We start from the raw sequence: 16,314 nt of genomic DNA, 5'->3' as shown, positions 1-16,314 counted from the left end.
AGAAAAAGAAAAAGAAGGAACAGAAAAAGAAAAAGAAGGAACAGAAAAAGAAAAAGAAGGAACAGAAAAAGAAAAAGAAGGAACAGAAAAAGAAAAAAGAAAAAGAAAAAGAAGGAACAGAAAAAGAAAAAGGAAAAAGAAAAAAGAAAAAAGAAAAAGAAAAAGAAAAAAGAAAAAAGAAAAAGAAAAAGAAAAAAGAAAAAGAAGGAACAGAAAAATAAAAAGAAAAAGAAAAAAGAAAAAGAAAAAGATAAAGAAGGAACAGAAAAAGAAAAAGAAGGAACAGAAAAAGAAAAAAAAAGAAAAAAGGAACGGAACAGAACAAGGAACAGAATGGAACAGAACAAGGAACAGAACAAGGAACAGAACGAGGAGAATCCTGAAGCAAGCAAGATTTACCAGTAGTGGAAGAGGATCAAGTTGGGAAATACTTAATCAAACTGAACTTACACAAGTATATGGAGATGATGAAGGGACTCGAGCAAGTATTCTGTGAGGAGAGGCTGAGAGAGTTGAGATTGTTCAGTCTGAATAAGAGAAGGCTTGGGGGGAATCTCATCAATGTCTATAAGCTCCTGAGGAAAAAAAAAAAAAAAAAAAAAAAAAAAATTAAGCCAGGTGGTGCCCGGTGATAGGACAAGAGGTGATGGGTCCAAACTGAAGCACTGGAGGTTCCATCTGACTATCAGGAAGCATTTCTTTACAGTGTGGATGATTGATCACTGGCACAGGTTACCCAGAGAGGCTGTGAAGTCTCACTCCTTGAAGATGTTCAAAAGCAATCTGGGCATGGTCCTGCGCAACCTGCTGTAGGTGTCCCTGCTTGAGCAGAGGTGTTGGACTGAGTGATCTCCAGAGGAGCCTTCCAACCTTACCCATTCTTTAATTCTGTGATTCTGTGATTTTGTGGTCCTGTGAAAGGAAGTGGGCTGGTACTGTTACTTTGCTGGTGGAAAAAAAAAAAAAAAAAAAAAAAAAATGAATCTATTAAACTGCCAGTTTCTGTGTAATTTAGGAAATAAATTAGGTAGGGAAAGGCTATAGGAATTGCTCTTATAGCAAAGAAATCTTCAACCATCCTTTCTCTACAGGCAACTGGAGAGCAGACACAGGTGTGGCTTTTTAGTTATACTTTAATCCCCCAAATTAATTGCACTAAATATGGTCAGTAGGTGGATGAGATAGAGTCTCATCTCTCTCAGTAGAGAGATGGAGGAATGCTCTGGTAGTTTCCTCTGTAAGTATATGTTCACCTGTTGCAATAGGTGAACACTAAATTCCTACTCAGCCCAGTCTTAAATGAAAAAAAAAAATAATAATAATAAAAAAATACATGTGCTATCAATGTAGCTCTTAAATATTTTCATTCTATGATCTCAAACTACAACTGAAAATAAATTGAACTGATTATAAATTTCAAACTGAAAACATATTTTTTATTATTTTTTCTATTTTTTTTCAGTAAGTAAAGCTTTGTATGGGATAAAGTGAAAGATATTTCCACCCTATCTTACCTAGTCTAATGAAGAAAGTATTTCCATAGTTGAGGTTGATCTCTTAAGTATACCAAATGAGGTACATACTCCTTTCTCCAATATCAAATATAATAATGCTCAGTATTGATAGTTTTGGGTATACATTATATATATTATATAGCTGGGAAGCATATATACAGTTTGCTTTGTTTGTGCTGCCTGCACTGGTGAAGGCCACAGAGGTAAGTATTGTGGATAACACAGGTAAATACCGTGAGAAGACTGAAAGAGATGGAGATGTCAATAAGGTCTGCAGTCTGTGAAGTGAACCAAGTGTTTGAAAGTTAGACATTCAAGCCTCTACTATGCAGTGTTTTTGTCCTTGCTTTAGATTTCACCCTTAGTTCCAGCTGAAAAGTCTCCTTTATGCTTATGACGCTCTCTATGGTCAAAGGAATAAAAAGAAGACTATAAAAATATGTTCATAGCCAGCAAATATTTATTTGCATTACTTATTCTGTTCAGTGCTCTGACAATTATTATTTCACCTTTTTATTATCCTCCTTGAAATAAGCTCCTTTTATTTGACTAATATAATAATTTCTTCCTGGGCTACTAATATCTTCTTTATAGTTTCCTAAGACAACAATGACAAGCATCAGCAAAGCATGTTTATGATGCTTCCATTTTTCACTGCTATTTTTACACTCTCATTATAATGTAATACTGAGAGATATGTCACTGCTGTATTCATTTATTTATTAGCCAAAGCTATCAGTTCTGGATTTGTGATGCAGTAGTCATATTTTCACAAGTAATTTTGCAGCTGATATCAGAAAGTTAGCCATGTCAAATAATGGATTCATTATAAGAGAAGAGAAAAACAAATGTCCACTGAATTAGTGAATAACAAATTATGCCGTGTAAAATACACATAAAAGGACTAAATATTGTAGGCGGATACTGTTTATTACACAAGTATGATAGCCAGACTGTTGCCTAGAACATACTAGATGTATAAGATATTTACAGACATCCTTTAGTGGTGGAGCTGTCTTCCAGAGAATAGCTAAAATCACTATAAATTAAGCAAAGAGCTTCACCCTATTATTTACTTTATTATTATTATTTTTTTTTTTTCTTTTTTAAGAGGCATGCTTGAAGTGTGTTTTCTAATTAAGTGAAAACTGATGTCAGATTGATAATATTTCAGGACAGTTAGCCTTTGTTATGTATGATAGCCACAGCTAACTTTCAGATCTGACATTCTTGAGGAAATTATTCTATTTCAGCCATGATCACAGGAGTGATCTCCCATTTTATATTCCAAACTAGGAATAAAGCAGTGAATAAAGTTGGCCTTGACAAAACTGTAAACAGATAAACTGTTTTTACATTTTTATTTTTAAGAAAAATGTTACTTGTAGAATGCTGACTTCTAAGAATTTCAGTGAAATATTACACATTTAAAAGCCTAGAAATGTGTAGAACTCACTATTTCTGTAGGATGATGTAAGGCAGGATGGTAATATGACAACAGGTATTTCACCCACATTAAAAATAACTCTACTTGTCACAGACATGTTCTGTCTTTATTAATGCTTCATCACTAAAATAACTAAATGATCATAAAATAAATAAATGATCATAACTAAGTGATCATGAAACAATTGACTTCAAAAAAATTGGTGTAAGCAGAAAAAAGGTCAGCAGAGTTGCCATGTTGGACTTTAAGAGAATAACCTTTAAGATTCCCAGGGAGCTAGTTATCAGTGTCCCCTGAGAATCTGCTCTAGAGGGCTTAGGAATCCATGACAGCTGGTCATTTTTCAAGAACCACCTTTTAAAAGCTCAGGAACAGGCAATCCTATTGTACCACAGGTACAATGCTGGTTCAAGGGAAAGCAGAAAACTGACCTAGCTGAAAAGGGAACTCCTCCTGGAACTAGGGCAGAAAAGGAAAATATATGAATTCTGGAAACAAGGTCTGGCCTCATGGGGAGAGTACACAGCTGCAGTTCACATCAGCAAGGAGAGAGCAAGAAAACAAAAACAAAGTTCAACTTGAGTTGACACAGGCGACAGTGGTGTCAGACACAAGCTTTTTCAAGTATGTCAAAGGCCAAAGGAAAACATTGGACTGATAATTGAAGCAGATTGTCACCTAAGAAGTAAGGATGAGGAAAAGGTGGAGGCATTTAATGCCTTTTTTTTTTTTTTTTTTTTTTTTTTTCCTCAGTATCTAATAGTATTGACAGGTCTTGGGCCATGACTGAGGGCGAAGTGGATTTCCATCTGTGGTCACCAAATTGTAAGAGAACAGTTGTAGCAGCTCAATGTTTTTAAGTCCATGCAGTCTGATGGGATTTACCCAGAGTGCTGAAGAAATTACTGGAGGTTACTGCTCTAAACAATTTACTAAAGACTGTGTGAGTCTGGGTAGGTACCTGCTAACTGGAAGCTAGCCAACATTATGCCCATCTACAAAAGGAGAAAAAGAGGTCTACAAAGAGAGATGACCCAGCAAATTACAAACTTGTTAGCATAACATTTTATCAATGATCTGGACATAGTAGTGGAATGCATCATCAGCAAGTTTGCTGATGATACTAAAACTGGGAGGTGCTGTTGACTCACTAGAAGAATGAGAGGCCTTAAAGAGGGATCAAGATGGATGGGGGCAATCATCCACAGCATGAAATTCAACAAGGGTAAATTCAGAGTTCTGCACCTGGGTTGGAGTATGCCATACATAGCTACAGACCAGGAGATGAGTGGCTAGAGAGCAACCTGGGAAGTGGTGTTTTACACTTATGCTTTTTATTTTTTTTTAATTTATTTTTTTCCCACTCATTTCCCCTTTCATCCTGTTGATGTGACAGCACAAGCATTTGATCTAATCTACAGCTGAGGCAACCACCTGAAAGAACTTAGAAAAAACTTCTCAGACAAATTACTATAATACTTATTTCACCACTGAGCTGCAAAAACCTCTGTGAAAGGCTGTATAAGTTTTTGAAAGAGAGCTGGAAGAGAGAATTTCATTTTTTTTGCAACTGTGTTACATTTCATATATGTCAGACTGATACATCCTTACCAAATCAGCCACAGTACATCTATGTCTAAATTTCTACCTAAATCTCATCTACCTAAATTTCATTTCACCTATTAATTATGCTCACAGAAAAGTCCTTGCCTGGGATAAGGATGTCCAGCTAAGTTAATTTTATTGGAGTTTTCTTGATTTAAGTAAAATTCACAGATTAAATGAATCACAGAATGCTATTTTTCCCCATCTTTTCCAGCTGAAAATGATAGACACAGATTTTACTGATTTTGTTTGTTTTTGTTCTATTTTGTTTTCTTATATATATATATATATGTACTGTTTTATTTGTCTGTCAAAGTATCCTCTAACCAACAATCATCTAGAATACCTATTGTATACTCCTAGAGAAACTCCTACACTTCGTAGAATGAATTAAATCACTAGGGAAATACGGTTGACTTTTACATATAATTTCATATAGAACAATTTATCTGCTTTTAAATTCTTTGTTGTACTCTAAAAATTTCTGTTTAAAATCCCAGACATTCTACATTAAATCTGCAGGGCTTCCATGAAGACTGTGTCTGTACATATAATCTGTAAAACATTAAAGTCTTCTGCCTAAACTTTTATATTTTAAACCTGTACATATAAGACTGATTTTAACACACTGTAATTTGCCTTTCATTTTGAACTACAAATTGAACCTTTTGTATTACTGTTCTGTACCTGAACATGACGTTCTGTGGGCCTCTATTAGTTTTGATGGGTTACCAAGGAAACTGCAGAGAGAAAAAGGGTGAATGTTTGTGTGCTAAATCATGCTGAGTTACATACATTTACACATTTCTGTGAAAGAAATCAGTGACTGAACATAGAGACAGAAACTTATTTTCAGAGGTGGGCCATAGTAAAACATGTTTTTGGCAAGATGGAAGGTATTCATGATTTTTGCTTGATTTGAATTAAAGTTTCTGTTCATACTGAGAACATGAATACTACTGACAATGACAGCTAAAGCTATCTAAAATCTTTATCAACCAACCATCCCAGTCCAAACTAGGGATGAAAATGAAAACTGAATCTTCCAAATCATATTGCATGCCAAGACATCAGAAAACAATGGCTGTTTCTGAACAGAACCAAAACCTCATCTCCTGGAGCCTGTCAAAATGCTCTTAGCTGTCATTGATTTTTGCTTACATCAATGTGAAATAGAAAAGGAAGGGAAGGGAAGTAATTGAATCAGCTACAATGTTGTCAGTTTTGCATATAACATATAAAATATATATATATAACATAAATAAAACATATTATCATGTCAATACCCACACACTAACTAAGATCTCCCTTCTACTATAGAATTAAATCTCTTTTGAAGATCCAGTGAAACCTGCAATGCTGAGATACTGTACGTAGTGACTTGTTTGCAACCAGAAAAAAAAAAAAAAAAATATATATATATATATGACTGTGATTTATGGAATGGAAAAAAAAAAAAAAAAAGGCACTTTGATCCTTCATATGTTCAAATTTAACAAAAACTTAACTGAGCTGCTTGAACTTGACATTGGCATATTGGCTTTTATCACCCACTGGGATGCTGTGATACTGGAAATTCAGATACTTCAAGAAACCACAGCACCATGACTTCCCCATTGTTCCTTGACTCATATGGAGGGAGACAGAGAGAAATTGTAGTGGTGAACAATTTAGGAGGAGTATATGTGCATTTATTGATTAATTTTCTGATGGAAGTGCTACACTTTCTTGGTCTTCATTATGTGATCTGAAAACAAAAGCATGCATATGTTGTGTGACAGCGCAAGGTTTATGCCTCTGACATGAGAACCATTCCCCTTTCATACATACAATATGGATGGGAAAGAAATCCCTTATCTTAAGAAGTGAATTCCTTTTATTTATTTATTTATTTTATTACTTGTTTATTTTAGGTAGATTTCTATTCCATATAATGACTTTTGCAAATTATTTTATGAAGTCTTAAACATTCAGTCTTCTTTTGGAACTAAGACCTCCTGAGGATCTTTGGATTCCTTCAGAAAGGAAAGCATTCAGAAAGAGGCATTGGAAATGGTCTCTGTGAAATACCTACATCATGCATGCACATGTGTTTACAAGTTACAAGTTTGACTGGAGATCTGCAGTACAATAAAGTTTTATTGCTCTTAATTAAGCCTTGAATGGTAGAGTTTCACTAAATCAAAGAAGATCTGTCTCCACTAAGATCAACAATAAAACTTTCACTCTTACTTTGTCTCCACTAAGATCAGCAATAAAACTTTCACTTTCACTTAACTGTCAGGGCTGTTTATATGCAAGTATAAAAACCCATCTTCAAAGTGTTTGTCAGAGATAGCTTGTCATTCAATTATGTGCAATGCTTAATTACTTCTAAATTACTATGCTAGCAGGATACATTTAAATATTCATGCTGAGGGAGTGGGTTGATATTTGTAATGAAACAAAAAGGAAAGTAAATAATCTCTGTTTACCTCAGTTATGAATCTGTGGGAGAAAGTACGCTAGGTTGAGTATGAACTCCTTTCAGGGCAATGGAAGATATACTAAGATATTACAGAAATACCCTATAAAAATAATAATAAAAAGTAATAATAAAAAAATAAAAACAACTGACTGCTTTGGTATGTATTAAAGTATTAAAGAGACAAGATGACAAGATCCCTGAAGTTATATTTAACAATAAAAGTAGTCTGCATATTCCAGTTGGTTGTATGTATTATCTCTTACTGCTTTCACATAAGGAGTATACACCAGTAACATTTTAATTTTAAATAGTGCAAAATAGTCCCAATGCAAACAGACACCGGAAAATGATTAAGCCATTGAAAACTTACCAAGTATTGAATTTTAAGATAGCAAAGATATAAAAAATCACTATGAAATTATTAGAGTTGTGCAAGATTGATTCCAATGCCCAATACGGTTATTGTTATTATCTTCAGCTTTCACATAAAGCCAAAAATCTTAAAATTTTCAGTTTTTCAGGCAAATTATTTTGATATTCAAGCATACATTCTGGAAAACTTCTTTTTTCTCCATTTGTAAGGCAAACAATTTTTCCCAATTCAGATGAGTCACTCTAACATTGCTAAACTGATGTCAATTTCAATTACCAAGGAATAATACAGGAACAATCAGACCTCTTTTAGGTTACGTGAGGCCTGTATTCGCTTCACCATGTTAATCTGGAGGTGACAGTGTTCTGATTAACATGGTATTTGCCTGTAGTTATTTGCCTATAGGTGTTCTGAAGTACCATAATGAAATATTCCTGAATAAAAATACTTCAGTTTTTAGTGAAGAAAAGAATCTTATCATCATATCAATGATTTTTTTCCTCAGATAAAATATTTGATGAGACACAAAGTTTCCAAATTCTACAATTTGCTAGAATAATGATCACAGAAATATCATCAGTATTGTTGCATGCTTAAAGAAAGTGTAATCATCAAACTTCTATGTTCTACAATTCAATTAAATTCTTACCTCAAATTGTTGTCAGTGTTGCCAGCAGGTGGAAGGAGGTGATCCTCCAAATGGTGAGGTCATAACTAGAATGCTCTCTGTGGTTCTGTGTTTCTCTGTACAAGAGAGACATGAACATACTGGAGAGAATTCAGCAAAGGGCCAAGAGGATGATGAAAGGACTGGAACATCTCTAGTATAAGGAGAGACTGAAAACTGGGACTGCTAAGTTTGGAGAAGAGAAGGCTCAAGAGGGATCTCATAATGTCTATAAATACATGAAGGGAGGGCACAAAGAAATTAGAGCCAGGCTCTCTTTAGTGGTTCCCAGTGCCAGGACAAACTGGAACACAAGTTCTGTCTCAACATCAGGAAGCACTTCTTCAGTGTGCAGGTGACAGAGAACTGTCACAGGTTACTCAGAGAGCTTGTGAAGTCTCAGACAAGACTGAATATACTTCATCCACCTACATGGCAGGAGAAAGGGACTGACAGACTTACCTTTTAACAAAAGCCACCAAATGACACACAGCTTCTGATAAGTTTCCTGAAGTACAGCAAAAACACAATTTCCTTTGTGACCTTCAAGGTACATCTTTATGAATATCACAGATGCTTGCTGCCCTTGTAAAGTGTATGTAAGCCCTCTGCGTTTTAAAGACAGCTGCTGCTGATGACAAGATTTCATCTTACCTACAGACTTGGTAGTTCTGCAGGATTGCTCATCTGCTGAAATCAATTAATTCTCCTGAAACATAGCTAACATAAAAGTTATCTAACTGGAGAAAAAAAAAAAAAAAAAAAAAAAAAATGTTGATACAGCAATGTATCTTTAGGGCATGACCAAAAAAGCTCACAAACACTAATTCAAGGATTTTATCCATGTAGTTTGCAAATCCCCAATTTATAAGTTTTATACATTAAATCTGGAAGCTTTGAGGGTAAAACCTCTATCAAGAAGAAAAAGCTGTGGGTGTTCATTTTATTTATTTGTTTGTTTGTTTTCCCTGAAGGCTTCATTTTTTTATTAAATACATTAAGACAGACATCTGCAACTTATGACATCCTTGGCAGTGGGTCATACCTGAATATTATCATGTCTGTATGTCATAAAATCTGTATGTTCCTTCACAGTGATGTTATCTTTATGTAGTAAAGATTCCACAGTTACAGGTAAAATTTGTTTATTGCAAGCCTTCCACAAGATATGTTAACCTAAGAGCAACCAATGGAATCAGGGAAGTCTCCAGCTGCACTGTGTATGTTTCTATACAGTTTGTCAGCACTACACCCCAGTATACAAATGCATAAATATAATCAGTCTAAAATTAGACATAATGACATAAGCAGCTTGTTGAGAAATGACTGTTCTGGGCTCCAAAGGAGTTTAAAACTGTGTAATGAAAATGTCTTCTTGCTATTTACATTATCTTTTCTCTAGTCTTGCCCATCAATTTCCCTTTGTGGGCATACAGTTTGGTTTTTAAGTGAGTCCTGTTCTTTTAAGCACATAGACTTACATGCATACCCTCCCAAGCCATGTGTTTGTTCATATAGAAACTTTTAATGAATAGAGCTTCTTATATCCAGAAAATTAACGAAAACATTTTCAGCTACAGAGTTCTAAGAAAAATAGATAAACAACACATACACTTAATTATGTCTGTGCTCTTTGACATAAAATTGTAAATTTTGGTATGAAGAGCAAGCAAATACTTTTTTAAAAAAATACAGTGATAAACATTGTTTCAAATAGGAGGGAGTTTGCATGCAATCATTTCTTCAGAACTGCAAAGAATATTTGAAGTGTTCTTTTTCATTTTTGTCCTAAACATTTCCACATAAATTATTAATTTGCAAGCAATCCAGGTCAGCTGAACGTTGTCACAAATAAAGTTTTTTGCCATTTTGCCTTTTTTTTTTTTTTTTTTTTTTTTTTTTTTTTTTTTTTTTTTCCCATGGGACAGTTCCTACTGCGCAAAATCATGTTCTCATCTGCCACAAATCAGCACCCTAACTGGTAGCTTAAACAAAGGATCCAGAACAGATCTTTTAGGTGGAACCTGCAGGGATCTAAAATCCAAAGGCATGGCAAGCTTTCACGGTGCTGTAGGTCTTCCGTATTTATATATGTATATATAGTTTCAATCTCTAAAATACATTGGAAAATATGCATAAAAGTCTTGATTTCTAACTCTCACTTAAATTTTCTTATAAATTCCTAGTACTTTTAACACATTCTAAAATAGCTTTAAAATAAAAGAATGTAGTATTGGATTCAAGACTTCCATAAAATATAAAATGATAGAATTTATGTATTTGTTTATTTTAATATTGTCAGCATTCATTGATATTTTAGATAAGTAGGTAGCATTACTTTTTCTTAAAAGAAAACTTGCCAGTGGTTGCATTTTGTCCTATATAGTCAACTACAAAACCTAAGAAAAGAACATCTTGAACAAATGGTACAATATATGCAATTCATCACTACTGCAATGTTTGGCTAGGGGTGATTGGGTTATCAGGTTTACTGCAAAACACAAAACAAACTCTTATAGTAGTGGCAATATCTAAGACAGCTAAAATCCATTTGTAGGGGAGAAAAAAAAAAAAAAGAAAAAACAGATAATTCTTTGTGGGATTTACTTTTGTTGTTTTGGATTTGTTTTCTTTTTCAAATAGTGATTAGACTGAAAAATTAGCCACTGTGGGATTTTTCAAACAGTGGTAACAGATGGCTAAGTTAGTGATGAACCACTGAAGGGGCTGGAGACTTGATTAGGAAGACTGACTGAATGCATGTATACCCAAATTGGCAGAAAGCCTAGTAAAAGCAGTGACCCATCCCTGATAGTAAACCTTTAAAATATTAAGTGGACTGTTACATTCTAGGAAAAAATAAAAATAAATAAATAAAAAAAATAAATAATAAAAAAATAACATAAATAAAATAAAAATAAATAAAAGTTTGCCTGGCTATTTTTTTTATTTTTATTTTTATTTTTTCCAGAAAGTTTTGAAGTTGAACCCATTTTAAGATTCTTACTCCTGTTTCTTTCTGGCATAGTTTCTTCTCCCCTTCAGTCTTTTAAAAGTAGGCTTTAACTGCACAAAAAGGAGTTTTATTTAATTAGAAAAATAAGAACCAAACAAAACCCCTTCTTTTGAAAATCAGAATTTTGTTGGGTTTATAATAAGAACTTTAGTTATCTGAAAGGAAGTAGACTGGCATGTTTGTTTGCAGTATTGATATTGATGGAATATTTGAAAAAAAAATGGTTATATGTGGAAAAGGTCTCAATTTTAAGTTAAAGTTCTACAAGCAGATGAAGAAATAGAATATTCTAATGTAGACTAGACACAGTCTTATACCACGGGCTCTCTGAATTATGAAGTGTATTGCTCTTCCTCTGGTACTAGATAATTCCATTATTATTCACATTTGCTTCTTCTAACAAAGTGTGAACAAACAAATGCTTGCTACAATTATTAATTTCCCCTCATAAGTTATGAATGAATATGAAGGTGGTAGAAATTAGGACTTTGAAAATATGAATAGTTATTTCACCTAAGAATATATATAATTCTAGAGTGAAATATGGCCAAAATTTTGACTAATGGAAATTCACGTTACTCAGTTTGCATCTTGTCTTTGCTGTCTGGGTCACATCAGTGCAAATGATTGATTATATATTGTCTAATGCTATTAAATATCAACAGTAATAGCAGACAGTTCAATTTTACAACTGTCACTAGTTCCCATATAGGTAAAGCTGGTTCTCAGACAGTGCCTTTTGAACTCCTGCATAGTATTAAACACATAATGAAAGTTACTAGAAATAAAGAAAAAGAAATACAACCTGAATAAATAAATAAATAAATAAATAAATAAATAAATAAATAAATAGGTGTTTGCTTTATTTTTTGTTATTTCCCACAGGGCTATGTAGATATTTAGACACAGAATATTGCCTCCTATAACATGTCTTTGTGGCATATTATATCCTGCCCATATATTAAATCAAGTCAGGTACTGGAATCAGCAAAGATGTTCTGGCTAGCATATGCCCTACACTAAAATAATGTCTTTTTAGAAAGGTTGATTAATCTAAGCAAAATACCACAGTAATATAGCTATATTTGAGCTGGCTAGTTAGTTTAGTGTGAAGACACCATTTATGGATGCACAGCTGCTCACGCACACTGTCTATGCCTGATTCAATATCATTGGCTTTACAAAGAAAAGAAATTATTACCTCCATGAATCAATATGATTTTTTTTATCTTGGACGTAGGTAAAATAAGCTGTCTGAAATTTCAACATTATGTCTTTTGACTAGTCTCTTTAGTAAATGCATTAGAGTTCCATATCTTCCAGATCTCCGTTTGTTTTTTAAGGTAATGGCTACTTGGTGGGGTAATTTTTTTTTTTTTTTTTTTTTTTTGATGACATCGAAGTACATTTTTCACAGGTATCACTTCTATTCTGTCTTGCTACAGAGATCTCTGTTTACCTAAGTTGGCACAAACAATCTAGAATAAAAAATTAAAAAAATAAAAAAGTTTTATAATATGGTAACCCTGATTAAAATAAATGTGCTTTTAATGCAAGCTACTCTTATACAGCTTACTGAGTTTACACATAGAAATTACTTAATCTTTCTATCCAGCAAATAATGCACAGGTTTGGAATCATTCAAAAAAAAAAAAAAAAAAAAAAAAAAAGATATATTCTTGCAGGAATATACTCATTGGAGCTTGTTAACATTTGTCTTTAAACCTCTTTCAACTCTGTAGTTATTATCTACACAAATAATTACACTAAATATAAGGACACAAGGCAAGCATATATATGAATGAGAAATGTTAAATGCTCTCAGCTGTTAACAACCAGTTATAGATAGAAGTTTTTTTGTCTCAGTCTTCAGTAATTTGAGGGTTTGGTATTAGAACAGCAATAGCTCAGACTTACTGCATCATACCCCATCTTATCTCTAACACTCCAAAGTAACATCATATTTTACATAATGTAGTTAAAAATACATGCCTTTCAGTTATTTCCTTGGCAGAATCAGTTACGAGAACATATATTTCAGGCTATTTTAAAATGGAATGGTTATATATGAACATAAGGAAAATGTAATGTCAAGTGTTAAAGAACAATAGCAGGATAATCTGTAAAATATATTTGAAATGATTTTTTATCAAAACATGCAAAATATTTATTTATTTTTAAATAATTTTGTTAAAAACATTTTCTTGTTAAAAAGTATTTACCATTCTTTTATTTTATTGTTGTTTTTTTTTTTTTAATTTATTTCTGTTTTTATTTAAGTTTTAGTTAGTAAATGAAATTGTTAAATATTAAAATACACGTATCCTTTTCAGTCACCACTTAAAAAGTCAATATGTAAAAAATAATTTCTGCTAGCCTGGAGGGAAATTAACACCTTTGGACAGGTTTAGTCCAGTTTGTTCCCTGGTGGGGATGTCTGCCGATATTCAAAGATGAACAAAGATGAATTTAAAACCAACTTGTCCTCATCATTGAGCAAAAGAACTTGACCTCTTTTTGTCTTCCTTTTTTTTTTTTTTTTTTTTTTTTTTTTCATAAGAATTTTCCTGTCCTTCTGTAAAGGAGTGTTTTGAAAAAGTCCTACATTATAAAACTCAAAGAAAGCGGTTGGAATTTGGTGTAGAGTCCATTTCTGTCTGCATATCAGACCATGAGAATAGGCCCTGAAATTGACCATCCAAATGGACCGTCTGAGAGAATACGATGGCAGATGGCTGTGGTGTGCCTCCCTTTTCATCTCTGGGAGTCTTATGTAGGAAATTAGAGACATTTAAGATCACTATAATCTGCTCCATATGTAGGTGGTTCATGCAAAGAGATATTCAAGACAGTAGTTTGAGAAACAGATAAAGAAATATTAACAGTTAAGTTACCTCCTCATTTGAAGTGCTGCTAAAAAAATATAAAATGCAATTGAACTGAAACCTCAGTTTTCCTAGTCGATCCTTTTCTTTGTATCAGAACAATTTTATTTCTTTTTCTACGTACCTTACTTCCTACTTAGAGACCAATTCCCTCCTCCACCCCCCCCACCCACCCCCCTTTTTTTTTTTTTTATTCCTCAGGGAAAGCTTGATGAAAAATGAGATTAAAGACAACTCCACATTTAGAACACAGGATATCTAGCTTTTGAACCATATTTTTATTGAAACACAGGATCATTAAGGTTGGAAAAGACCTCCAAGATCATCAGGTCCAACCATCCCCTACCATTGATATCACCCACTAAACCATGTCCCTATGTATCAAGCCTAACCTTTCCTTAAACACCCCCAGGGACGGTGACTCCACCACTTCCCTGGGCAACCCGTTCCAATGTCTGACTACTCTTTCTGAGAAGAAATGTCTCCCATTTTCCAACCTAAATCTCCCCTGGCACAACTTGAGGCCATTCCTTCTAGTCCTATTGCTAGTAACCTATGAGAAGAGGCCAACCCCCAGCTCCCCACAACTTCCTTTCAGGTAGTTGTAGAGAGCCATAAGGTCTCTCCTGATCCTCCTCTTCTTCAGACTAAACAACCCCAGTTCCCTCAGATGCTCCTGATAATACCTGTGTTCCAGGACACATCTTTCATGACCTTTGGTTTATGAGTAGTGAACCTCAAACAATTCAGTATGGTTCACACTAAAGGTTTGAGGATGTTGTAATACAGTTGAACTAGGTACCTTTCTACTTGGCATATACTTAATGAAGAAATCACACATTTTTGGTTTATTTAGTGGGAAAATTAATGACTAAGAAACAAACAAACAAAAAAAAAAAGTCAAACATGAGGTTTATTTTTTTCTTTTTTTTTTCTTTTTTTCACAGGGTAAGTCTACCTTACAGTGCAAATTATAGGTCATCTGCTATCAGGAAATATAATTTCATATTACCCACAATATATTACTTATTAATAAGAGTGGAAAATAGCATGTGTCAAAGAAAACAGATGGTTTGATTTGATCATCTTGACTTCTAAATTATACAAGAACATTGCTTATTTGAATTCAGATATGTTGATACTAGCATACAATTAATCATATAAATCTAATTAAAGGCTATTAGAAAGAGTCAATGTTATCAGAAACAAAATAAAGATTACTCGATTTCTAAAGATTATTCGATTCATCACAATGACCAAAATTTCTCCCAGCTCAGTGCTTTGAAATAACAATTGAAGTTAAGAGATACTGTCTTTTCTCTTTCAGAAAGAACAGATGCTGTTCTACTTCTCTTATGCAAATGTGAAAATAGTTTTATGACTGAAACAAAATTCTACTGGAGTTTAATAACTAATAGTTTTCCATTGATATAATGTAGAGGTACTCTCTCTTAATAGAACAAAATTTGAGTGTTTCCTTTAATGTAAGAATAAAATTCTAGTGTTTCGTAAAATTTTGAGATAGCAAGTAATTTACTGTTATATTGGATTTACATGGCAAGGCTTTGGTAGTGGGGGGCTGCAGGGCTGGGCTCTCTTAGAAGAATCCAGAAGCTGTCCCATGTTAGATAAGGGCCAGTTTCAGAAATCTGGCTTCAGGACACACCCCTGAGCAGAGCCAAGCCAATAAGCAATGTTGTTTGTGCCTCTGGGAGAGCAGATCTAAGAAAAGAGGGAAAAAAATGTTGTGTTGCAGTAGCTGGGAGAGCGAAGAGTGAGAAATGTCCCTGCAGACACCAAGGTCACTGAAGAACGAGGGCAGGAGGTGCACGAGGCAGGTAGCAGCAGGTCCCCTGTGGCCTGTGGAAAGGCCCCTGGTGGAGCAGGCTGTCCCTCTGCAGCCCATGGATCCTATATGGAGCAGATCTCCATGCTGCAGCCCGTGGAGGAGCCCCCAGTGGAGCAGGTGAATGTGGCTTGGAGGAGGCCCATGGAAAGCCCCCACAGGGGCAGGCCAAGGCCGGAACTGCAGCCTGTGGAGAGGAGCCCATGCAGGAGCAGAGGGTCTGGGAGGAGCTGCCGCTGGTGGGGGACCCATGCTGGAGCAGTTTGCTCCTGACAGATGGACCCCATGGTACAGAGTCGTGTGGGAGCAGTTCCTGAAGAGCTGCTGTCTGTGGGAAGCCCATACAGGATCAGTTCAGGAAGGATGGCACTGCATGGGAGGAACCCTACATGGAGCAGGGGCAGAGAGTGAACATGAAGGAGCAGTGGAGATGAATGGCTGATCTGCAGCCGCCCATTCCTCATTCCCCTGCACCACTCAGGGAGAGGAGGTAG

At 34.6% G+C, this 16,314-nt stretch overlaps 1 long non-coding RNA gene across 1 annotated transcript in view; it reads left to right on the top strand.

Annotated features, from left to right (window-relative positions):
- LOC118163451 overlaps positions 1-16,099 on the top strand; it is a 21,456-nt gene extending 5,357 nt beyond the window's left edge. Inside the window, exons 2-3 of the long non-coding RNA XR_004749061.1 lie at positions 3,488-3,492; positions 15,961-16,099. This is a non-coding gene — a long non-coding RNA (uncharacterized LOC118163451). The remainder of the gene's footprint in view (positions 1-3,487; positions 3,493-15,960) is intronic.
- The last annotated feature ends 215 nt before the right edge of the window (positions 16,100-16,314 follow it).

Source organism: Oxyura jamaicensis, chromosome 3 (assembly GCF_011077185.1).
Source record: "Oxyura jamaicensis isolate SHBP4307 breed ruddy duck chromosome 3, BPBGC_Ojam_1.0, whole genome shotgun sequence".
In the NCBI taxonomy this organism is placed as follows: Eukaryota; Metazoa; Chordata; class Aves; order Anseriformes; family Anatidae; genus Oxyura; species Oxyura jamaicensis.
Note: the sequence above shows the minus strand (reverse complement) of the source record. Positions and strands in the feature narration are given on the sequence as shown.